At 29.2% G+C, this 11,605-nt stretch overlaps 1 pseudogene; it reads left to right on the top strand.

Moving 5' to 3' along the window:
- Positions 1–3,600: 3,600 nt before the first annotated feature.
- Positions 3,601–3,740, top strand: LOC114580130 (annotated as a pseudogene).
- The last annotated feature ends 7,865 nt before the right edge of the window (positions 3,741–11,605 follow it).

Below are 11,605 nucleotides of genomic sequence, written 5' to 3' on the forward strand. Positions count from 1 at the left end.
AGAGGTTATGCCCCACATCATACACCCAAGTCAAGGGGGGTTGATCCACAAAAGAATAATATCCGAAAACATACTCCTTGTTGCTGATCTTCTAGGGACATTCAATCTCAAGAAAAAAGATAAGTTTTTCTGTGCTAAATATAATATCAATAAGGCCTTCGACATGATTTTTAGGGAATTCTTACTTGATAGACTGGCAACTAAGGGATTCAAGGAAATGTTCATATCGTGGATCAAAGCTTGTATTATGGATGTGCATTTTTCTATCAGTATTAATGGGACTCTTGAAGGGTATTTCAATTCTACCTCTAGACTCCACCAAGGATATCCTCTCTCCCCCTACCTATTTAGTATTGTCGTGGATGGCCTCTCTTCTCTCTTTGATTTGGCTGCCTCCAACTCTTCTTTTACGGGTATAGTTGCTGACAACTCCTCTATTACTCACTTAATGATTGCTAGTATTTGTAAAAGCTATAGCCTCCAACGCTAGAACACTCAACTCTATTCTACATAAGTTTGCTAAAGCCACGGGACTCCATGTCAATCCCCATAAAAGCATAATTCTAATGTCCAAAGATTATACCCCTCAAATTAGCAATATTCCCAACCTCACCAGCTCCAACTCCCCTATTAAATACCTCGGGTTGCCTATCCTTTACAAGAAATTAAAGGTGTTGATTTTCAGCCTCTGACCCAAAAAATTGCTTCCATCCTAGATGGTTGGAGAGCTAAGGTACTCTCTTTTGCAGGTAGAATTCAATTGCTCAAATTTATGTTTTGTAATACCCTTGCCTACTGTCCATTTACCAAAATCTTAACCGCCTATGCTCTAGATTCTTATATTTTGGCAATGTAAATCTTAAGAAGCTCCACATCATATCCTGGAAAGATACCCACAAACAAAAAATAAACGAAGGACTTGGTATTCCCTTAATTGAATCCCTGTATCTTGGGTTATCTTGTTCACTCATTTGGAGATATCTCAACACTGATAACCTCCTCTTTTGCTGGTGGCATTCTAAATATTTCACTCTGTGGAATCCTAATATATCTAAAAGCTCGTATTACTGGAAATAACTCTAAAAGGTGGCTGGTATTGTTCGGCATAGTATTATCCTTACTATCCATTATGATAATAATCTTTCCCTATTATGGGACCCTTGGTGTAATGGGTCCTCAATTGCTGAGATGCTAAACAACCCTAATGAAATTAAACACTTAACCATGTATAACAGCTAGAAGGTTTCTTTTATTTTGAATGGGGTTAACTTGTCTCTGCCCCCAATTTTTTAGGCCTCTATTATCTCTAAGGTGCAAGCTGCTTCTTTTACTGATGACCCAGGTAATCATTATTGGCGTGGAACCCAGAATCCTACTTTTAAAATCTTTAATGAGCATTTTTGCTCTTTATTAGATAGTGTTCCATGGCACAATTGGGTCTAGCATAAAAAATATGCCCTCCATTTTTTTGCCTACGCCTGGCTCGCTTTTAAACAAGGTTAAAGACAGCTGATGTTTTAAAAACAAGAGGGATCCACATTGATGCCACTTGTTGTTTCTGTTTTGCTGAACAGGAAACTAACTCCCATCTTTTCTTTGAATGTAACTTTACATTCGATGTCATTAAGTTTTTTTCTTTTGTGGCTAGACAATCTTCTTCTGAGACAAAATTAAAATCAGAATTTTGACAGTGTCATGTCTCAGAACTTGCCTAACCCCAGATTTACTACTTCAAGTTGGTCACTTGTGCTGTCATATATCATATTTGGCGGGCTACGAACGACAGAATTTTTGGAAAAATTTGGGATTGTCAAGCAACTCTATTTGCTAAAACTAAGAAGGCCATTTTTCGGAAAACTGCTAACTGGTAGGATAAACACCATTGTTGCTTGCTGCCTGGGTGATTTTTTTGGAAGGATGATGATGAACACTGGACTTTCCAGTTGCCCTTAGGATGATCTTCTTGGCAACCAGGGGCTTGGCTCTTGTGCCTCTTTTTGCTTTGGTCGGAATCGTGTATTAACATGAGCTTCCTGAGTCCTTTTAATTTTTTGTCATTTTTGGCTGATGCCTTTTTTGATTCCTTGGACTCTCTTTATGTTGTTGAGGTCCTGAATTTGTTCTTTACACCTTTTTTACACTTGTAATTTTTTACTTTTTCAATGATTAACGCTATGCCCCAAAAATTCCAAAAAAAAAAAAAAAGAAAAAAAAGAAAAGAAAAGAAGTTTATTATATCCAAAATATAGAAGAATTTATGCCATCTAAATAATACATTTTTACATTAGCTCAATTATTGAGGGTCTCGAGTCGATTCAATAATCTATCAGATGCATTCATGGCCTTTAAAAGTTAACGAAATAGAAATTAGAATATCTTCGAGTAATATATCTAATTATTCCCTTAATTCATTCTGAAGCCTCAAGACTGTCTCAGATAAACTTTTCAAAAGTTCATGTTTTAAGCCAATAATGCTCTGAAGTAAATTAGAACTCTTCCTTCCTTCATGTGGCTGAAGTTCTAAGCAAATTTATTTTGAGAATATATTATGTATGACATCTACATTTTAAATTTAATAATTTTTTTTTTAGAAAGATATATGTCTCTTCGTATACTTTATTTTAGGAGTTTTATAGAAGAGTTGCCCTAAAAACCGAATCTAAAACCAAACATATAGATTTTACATGGAAAATTAATGCCATTTCTTACAAAATAAATCAATAATTCATGCAAATATCTATGTCATAATTTATTAAAATCTCACTCAAAAAGAATTCAAAAATATCTCAAGTAATGAATTTACTGAAAGATTTACTAAAAAAGAGAAGATAAATTAAAGATCTCATTAATCAAGATAAGAAAACTGTTTATAAAATAGATCAACAAAAGAAGGCTTAGTAGTGAGAAGTGATGGAATAGAACAGTATGATGTCGAAGAAAATCTCGTTAATTACTAGAAAAAACATTGGGAAGAAGTGAAACTACTATTTGAGAGAGGAGGCACATGTTGGGTTGTTGGTTATAGCACGATTCCGACAAATGACTAGTTGAAAATATCCAATTATGTAAGGTAGAATTTTCACCTTAAAAGTTGCTAGAACTCCGACAAAGATATCCATAAGAAACAACTTTTCTTATAATGACATCAGTGGCGACGGTGGTGAGTGATGACAACGATAACAAACAGTTCCAAATTGAAATCATGAATGTCTATAGCGTGGGATCAAGAAATCTCTTAATCAAATGATTTTCAACTGTAATAAAAAAAAGGAATTTCTAGAAATTTAAAATCCCTCAAAAAATTATTTTGTGTTTTTTTTGTGTACTTCAAATCAAAGATTCAAAAAGTTGAAATACAGGGTAATTAAATATGATATAAGCCTAATGATTCCCACCAAATTGCCTCAAAGTTAAATTCAATTAGACATCTTATACTAATAAGATTTAGAAGGTCGTGGCCATATAGTAATATCTTAAACGAATTTTTTAGGTATTCTATAAAAAAATTATTCATTCTTTGGTATAAAACTTGGTCATTTTAAATTGTTGATAGACAACAACCTTAATAATCCAAATCCTAATGATATATTTCATTTTGTAGTACTTACCTTGACGGGTCTAATGACTGATCAAGAATGCACGACCTTCATTGCAATTTGAAGGGACGCTACCACCTACCCAAGTGGTAGAGTGCACATCATAATTTATGATAGGGGGTTTCGCATTCGGGCGGTCCCTACTTTTAAAAAAATATCATTTTATACTAGTATTTAATAATAGTAGCTAATTCAGACTAGCTTTTACTTTTTAGATGTCTAAAATCTCTAAAATTTTAATTTTAACTTATTGTCAGTAAAATTTCTCTTAATGTAAATTTTTTTACTAAAATAAAAAATTAACAAATGCGTCATCATTTATATTGTATGTATTAGCCTTTGCCATTTTCAAGATCTTTTTGAAAGAATAATAATTTTATCACTTTATATTGCAATGATTAATTAATTTTTTTAGTTTCATTGAATAATTATTTATAATTAACGATAATATATTCTCTATATTTCATATTTTTCTCATGAAAAAGTTTTAACATCTAAAAAAACTCCCTTTAAAAAGTGCATTAGAAAACATGTTCAGTATTTTTTATAGAAATGTTAGTGTAAGGTTTACTTTTAAGAAAATAAATAAAATATTTTAAGTAAACAGATATTTTTTTTTTATCACTGTAAATATCAAACACGTATGTTTCAAAAGTGTTGGGTCCCATGGTTGTTGTGAATGGGACCCGCCATATTTATTCACTCGTTGTTTGTTGGTCACCAAACATTGTAGCAATAACTAAGCCTTTATTATTCTTCACATATGTCCCCCGGCCAGAACTGCAATGCCCATTCATAGCGCCAAACTTACCAAAACTTCTATCTGCCACACGGTGGAATGAAACTTACCATAACTTATATCAATCACATGATGGAATTAATGTGCAATGACAAATCCGATAAGAAAATGTTATTTTTTTTTTCTGTTGTTCTATATTCAATAGCATTTTCAGTTATACATATTGCTGCTTAAAAAGGACAGAGAATAATGTAATACGAATTACAAGGAATAACGCTGCATAAATTTTGATGCGAAATTTTCTCCTTAATTAAGAAGGTTGTCACAAAGTGTGACGAAAATGGCAATAACAATGATAATTATTTTGGGATATAAGTAGTATTGAAGACGAAATAAATAGTTGAAAGTGACGTTGCTCATTCTAATTTGTTGGTTTGGAAGCTTTCACTATCAATTAAAAGGTTTTGAATTTGAGTATTGTGTATGTGATGTGTGTGTGAGTTTGTCATAATTGAACTAAATGTTTCTAAACAAGTTGAAAGTGCGAAAAAGAGGCGAATTGGAGGATTTCAGATGCATTAAAAAAATTGTAGGAACTGATATGTGATTTAAATATAATTATTAACACATTTGTAATTAAGATATGCTTTGAATATGATGGTTTTACTACCAATTCTATCATAGCTCTTACAATATATGAAAATAATTTAGCTAAATATATAGGGAAGACTGTAGACCCAAGTTCCTTGATAAAAAAATAACACAAAAAAGAAAAATTTTAAAATAGTCTCCAAATTATCCATATATAACAAATTTAACCACAGAGTATTATGTTACCCTTATTTAATATTTCAATAATGTAAAATTGATCCAAAAAAGCCCCTCATGTTCTAATTGTGATATTAAATTTATCCCAATTTAGTCCTCAATTTTATAAAATGGATTCTAAATTAGTCTCAAAAAGATCTTTTTAGATCAATTTTATAAAGTCAATAATTTAAATTGAAGCAACATTATAATCTGAGAATAAAATTATCATTTATAAATAGTCGGAAAATATTTTAAAATTTAACCCAAACTCAGAAAAATTTCAAAATAGTTCTCAGTCTCTTTAAGGGAGACTTTGCATTAATACTCTTTTACAAATTTTAAACAAAAACATCAATTAAATTTTTTGTTGTTGTTAAATTTCTAATAACTTTATTATGATGTATAAATATATATACTTAATTGTTTAAGAAAATAATATAATTAGTTTTTTATAAATAAAAAAAAAATTAAAACCCTTTATATAATTTCCCAAAAAAAAATCTTAATCTCAATTCCCTTGATCTTGTAAAAATATCTATCACTTTGATGACTCCAATGTATAGGGCAGGGGGTAAATATCTTGAATCCTGTAAACAAGGAATTAGTACTTCAATGTGTGGGAATCTCTATGCATTCGCAGATATCTCTATGTGTGGAAATCTCTTTGTATCAATCTCTATGCATTCGTAGATATAAAGCAGTCAAACAAAGATCAAGGTACTCTGCTTTAGACAGGTGCTTTTCTACAAAAGCTCCTGCTCAAAACAATATACTTCCTTTTTTAATTATAAAGGTCATGCATCTGAATCCAATCTATGCCTTTATGGTATTTTAAGTTAAATATTTATGAACTATTTGTATAAAATCAATATCAGATTAAATATACGCTCTTTTTATTTATAACTATTTTTTTTATTTTTAATTATTGATTTTTTCAAATAATTTTCTAACCTTTATGCCGTTCTACTAATTTTTTTTTTCCAAAGAGTAATGTTAAGAAATATAAATTGTTGGTGCAAATACGGTTTGAAAGACAGAAATTATTACTTTCAGAGATCAAACACAGAAAACCATCCGGTTCGTCTCTATTAACTGTAAAATATAGTAAACTGCGCTTTTACTATTCATAATAAAAAAAACTAATTAGAATAGAGACTTTTGAAATACTTTAGATAATTCTAAATTTAAAGTCATAGATTTGAATATGTTTTAAGTTTATTTTTATACATTTTTGATGATATATTAATAATGTTAGACAGAGAGTTCATCATCTTAATATTGAATGAAAATCGTCCCTACACAAACATATGCCGAGAACAATCAGAAGTTGCATTGGCTTTTTTTATATGGAAAAAATTAAAAAGAAAAGAATCACAAGATCTAGCATAGTTTTGATAATTACATTACCGTGAGACATATATTATAAAATACTATATTGCATAACTTAAGAAGTCATTAAAATAATCTATTAGACAATAATTATGAAAGTTATCTTTTTTTGATGAAAATATGAGTAATTGAGGTTCATGAACTGTCATCTTGTGATGGGAGGTGGTCATTTTAGTCATTCTCCTTATTGGATAAAATATCAAATAATTGTTTGATGATAGTTCAATGACATCAAATGTTGGACTTCAGCAAATGCCAAATGAAGGTCGTTTATGAATGCATACCTCAAACTATAATTAGTGATATTATAGGATGATATAGGAAGGACAAGAATGGAGAGTGTGTCAATTTGGCAGTTCATGAATGTAATATAGTGGCAGGCATCATATGACACTTGATTGAGAATATCAAGTAGTGACAATCTATGGTCTTCTCTTGATTGTTCTCATTAAAGGATGGTAAACTAAAAACCAAAGACGAAAGTGTCAAATATCAATAGATGATTAACATTGAATATTAGAAGGCTTGTAGATTAGAAATGTTAAATGTTAGGAGATTGTTGATCATTTTTCTTGTAGGAGGGAAGACCAGTGAATGGGAAGATGAACATTGAATGCCATTGCCACATTTTGGTTTGAATATTGATAAGCATCAAATAATGATCAAAAGAAAATGCTAGATTTTTGGTGACATTAATGATCTACATAATCATTCTCTTTATGAAAAGAGAGATTGGCAACAATTAAGATCGACATTAAATATTGATATCTAAAAAATTTTATACATTAGCATGTGTTGAACTATAATTGATTAGGATTATTCAACATTATGGACAATAATTTATCTATTTGGTCATTCTCCTTCTAGGAGGGGAGACTATTTATTAAAATGGTAAGTGTTAGATGTTAACTACTAATAGATATTAGACATTCACAGATATGAAATGATGAGTGGTTGTGAATTTTAGATAAAGAGTAATGTATATTAGTACTCGATCATTTGTCTTATGAGAGGACACATGCATGACTATAAGATAGGAATTTCACATTGATGGCTAATAGACATTAATTATCAACCATTAGTTTGCATCAAGAATTAATTGATAAAATTATTAGACATTATATAATATTAGGTAGTCTAACTTAGTCCTCATAACAATAAGAGATACCAAATAATAGGGATAGATGGTACCAAATGTTGATAATAAACAAATTTTAGGTGAAGTCAATGATATTTATACGTGTGTTGATGCTAGGCATCCATAGTGGAGAAATAATTTATGTCGTCATTGAGTGACTATGAGTTTAAACATTGATCATCAATAAAACTTAGCAATAGTTATTGTTGTGCATTGATGTTGGGTATGATTTGTATCAATGTTAAGTGGTAGTTGACAACAACATGTATCATCGTTAGGAGATGGGGGCATCAATATTGGTCGATGACTTATATTAGGAATTAATAATGAGAAATTTGAACTATCTCAAGCATGATAATTCTCTTCAAAAAAATGTGTGCTTAATTTCCCCATAAATGTGTAGAACCATATCTAGTCTAAAGATTTCTAAAAGAGGCATTCTGGACAATATTTTTTAAAGAAATTAAGAAAGACCATTAAATGATGATAGTTTATCCCCCCAAAACTTTAATAATTTCTAGACTTATGAATGCTTAATAAACTATGAATTGAATGATCTTGTCCTCGTTAAATTTGTCTTATCAAAATACTTGCCAATAGAAAGTATTTTTAGAAGAGCTATAGAAATTTTCAATTTTGTAAATTCTCTCCAATAACATCTTCTCTTAGATCTCCTATAGAAGAAAACCGTACCTATAGATTTTTGAATTGAGATACTAGATATTTTATGAAATTTCAAGACACTCCATAATATATCTAGAGTTTATTCTCCTAATCATTAATTTTTTTCCAAATTCTTAGTGCCTTAAGAACCATAGAGTTAACAAACCATAAGCTTGTCAAATTAATCATTTTAAGACACTCATTTTAACTATAATCACATTAAACTAAATAATTATTTGGAATACAAAATGGTTTCATGAAGTTTCTTAAGTGCACATTTGAGTGCTTGATTTAGTTCCTTTTTCATTCAAATCAATGCATTCTTTATTTCTTTAATTTTTTGTCATCTTGATGCTTATCTTGAACATATAATTAATACTTGAATATTTAAGGAATTGAAGATTTTTTATCGAGATTCCTGCCGGATCAAATGAACTTTAAGAAATATTACAATATTTTTTATATTGTTGGCATCATAATTGTATTCATGCAATTGTCATTTGATGTTAAGGTCTACTTATTTCAGGCTACTTCTGATCTTTTATTGAATTAACCATACCTAGTCCAATTCATTTGCACGTAATTAAGTTTAGTGCCCATTATAAAAAGAATGATGTAAGAAATTTTTGATTTTATTTCTTCTAAGTTTAGTTCGAATTTGTGATTCATTATTGTTTTAAGCCTCAACTTAGCTTCGCTAAAAACTCTAACTAGGTTTATAGATTGTGTAGATTGGGATAGAAACCTAAACTAGCTAAGTAACTTATGTGGACTAATTAATACCAATATAAGGATATCGTATATCTTTAAAAATTGACTTTAATCCACCACCCTAACTAGGCATACTGGCTACTTATATAGTAATTTGAGTATGAATGGTGACCTAATTCAAATTTGATAAGTCTAACATTTTTTGTTAGCATTAATTATATTTTGATAATTTATTAGGGTTATATTTTTACTTGTTGAATATGGAAATTTTTTTTGATGAGTTGAAAGTGACTCTTTTGGGGCGCTATAACACTGTTTGAATGGCATTGTGTCAATATCTTCTCTATTTTAAAGAGCAACAAAGCTATCTTATTGGTTCTACGGTGCTCATCTCTTTTTTTGTAGGACATAATTAGTTAGAGAGCATCTCTTTGGGGCATTATGGTGTTGTCACCTTGGTGTCATGATGCTTAGAAAAATATCTTCTTTATAAATATCCAAATCCACATGAAATAACTCATTTTATTATTTGGTTGTGTTGTTACAAGAAGAAGAAGAAGAAGAAGAAGAAGAAGAAGCAGAAGAAGTGATGGAAAGGATAGAACGGAGATTCAAAAAAACTTCAAGCTAGTTTTGTCTATTGGGCCAGTTTGGAAATTTTTTTTGCTCAAGGTAGAATACCCTTAGCATACCTCAATTTTTATGAAACATATTATTTGTAAAATTTATTATATTTAATCAAGATATTTCAACATTAGGGTAATTTTCACCATGTAACTTTTAATATGTTGTCACTCTAATCATTCTACACATATGAGTATAATTATTATGAATTTTTATTTGGTATTTCAAATTATGTGGCATTTTTGGTATGTTAGTAAATTGTGAAAATTTTATACAACATGTGGTAAAGCATAAAGACTACTATTAGTAAGTTTTAAATATTATACACAATAATATTTTTTCTTTCAACATATTGAGTTAACTATATTTGTAAATAGCATAAATTATACTATTTCTAATAATTGCAAATTATTATGCATAAACTAATGTGAATTATCATCTATCTTTTAAATTCTAATTTTTGGTATTTTGGTAAATTGTTAAAATTTTATACCAAATATGGTATATCATCAAGACTACTATTACTAAGCTTTGAATATTATATACAATAATATTTTTACTTTCTACATATTGAGTTAACTATACTTATAAATCCCATAAATTATACTATTTATAATAATTGCAAATTATTATGCATAAACTAATGGGAATTATCTTCTATCTTTTAAATGCTAATTTTAGGATGTTGATGTATTATAAAGAATTTATGGGAGAAGAGATTGTGTGATTTTATATTATTGTGGATTATGTATAAAGATATATTTGGAGATATAAGGGCATTAATAAAAATATTGTGTTATGCAAAAGTAGTAAGAGTTTGAGGATGCGTTAAATGAAAATATATGAATAAATGGATATGAGGACCAAATATTGTACACAAGAAATGACATGACCCAACTCAACTTAACCCTTACTCCTTACAAGTTAACTTAGATTGGATGTGAAGCAATGGACATGCCCAGGACATAAGTCGAAAAAACTATTATTTTTTTTAACTTCTAATTAATCATGAAGAGCTACTACTCATCCCTAAAAAAAAGAAAGAAAAAAAAAACATTTCATTAAATCTTATAAACATCAATATATACATTTTTATTTTTTCTATAAATCATATATAATAGCTAGAAATTCCATCACCTTGGTCTATACAAAACATTCTTGGTTACAAAATAAAAATACTTATAACTACAACTTAGTTAACCTTCACTCCATATGGTCCTAAACCCTTCCTAAAAAAACATCAAAATAGCAGAATGAACTAACAACCTAGTAGGTTAAATGAACATAAAGGTACAATCAATACACGATAATAGAAAAAATATGAGATCGTTTAGTATATCAGTATGAACATGTAATTTTAAGAACACATGATGTTCATTATGAATAGTAGGAATGAATGTGTTCTATCATTTCAATAACTATACCAAGTAAAATTTAGTAGATAAAATCTTTGATCTATGAATGTCTATATCATGCATTCTCAGCATGCCTCTATGTCATGCTATCTATGTTTGAATGCATATCATAATAAAATAAGTATTCTATATCTATTATATGAATGTTATATAATATCAATGCATAAATATCATATTCTCTATCAAGTATAAATACAATGCATAATTCATATTTTCTTGTGCTCTTTTATTAGTTATATAAGTCTTATAATATGTCTATATCTGTCAAATCCTATACCCTATTTATGTCATGTCATATTACTTATGAATTTACTATATCATGCTCTATTTTATCAACACATATGCAATTATATCATGTATGCATGTCATATTATAAGTAAAGCAAAATATTTGGCTCATGTGCTGTTTTTCCTTCATTAAGTTATATAGGACAATTCTGTAGGAACCAATCTCAATTTTATGTGTCTTGAAAAAATAAACAATTATATCATTTTTAATTATTAGTCATGTGGCTTTCATG

Source organism: Dendrobium catenatum, unplaced genomic scaffold (assembly GCF_001605985.2).
Source record: "Dendrobium catenatum unplaced genomic scaffold, ASM160598v2 fragScaff_scaffold_800, whole genome shotgun sequence".
In the NCBI taxonomy this organism is placed as follows: Eukaryota; Viridiplantae; Streptophyta; class Magnoliopsida; order Asparagales; family Orchidaceae; genus Dendrobium; species Dendrobium catenatum.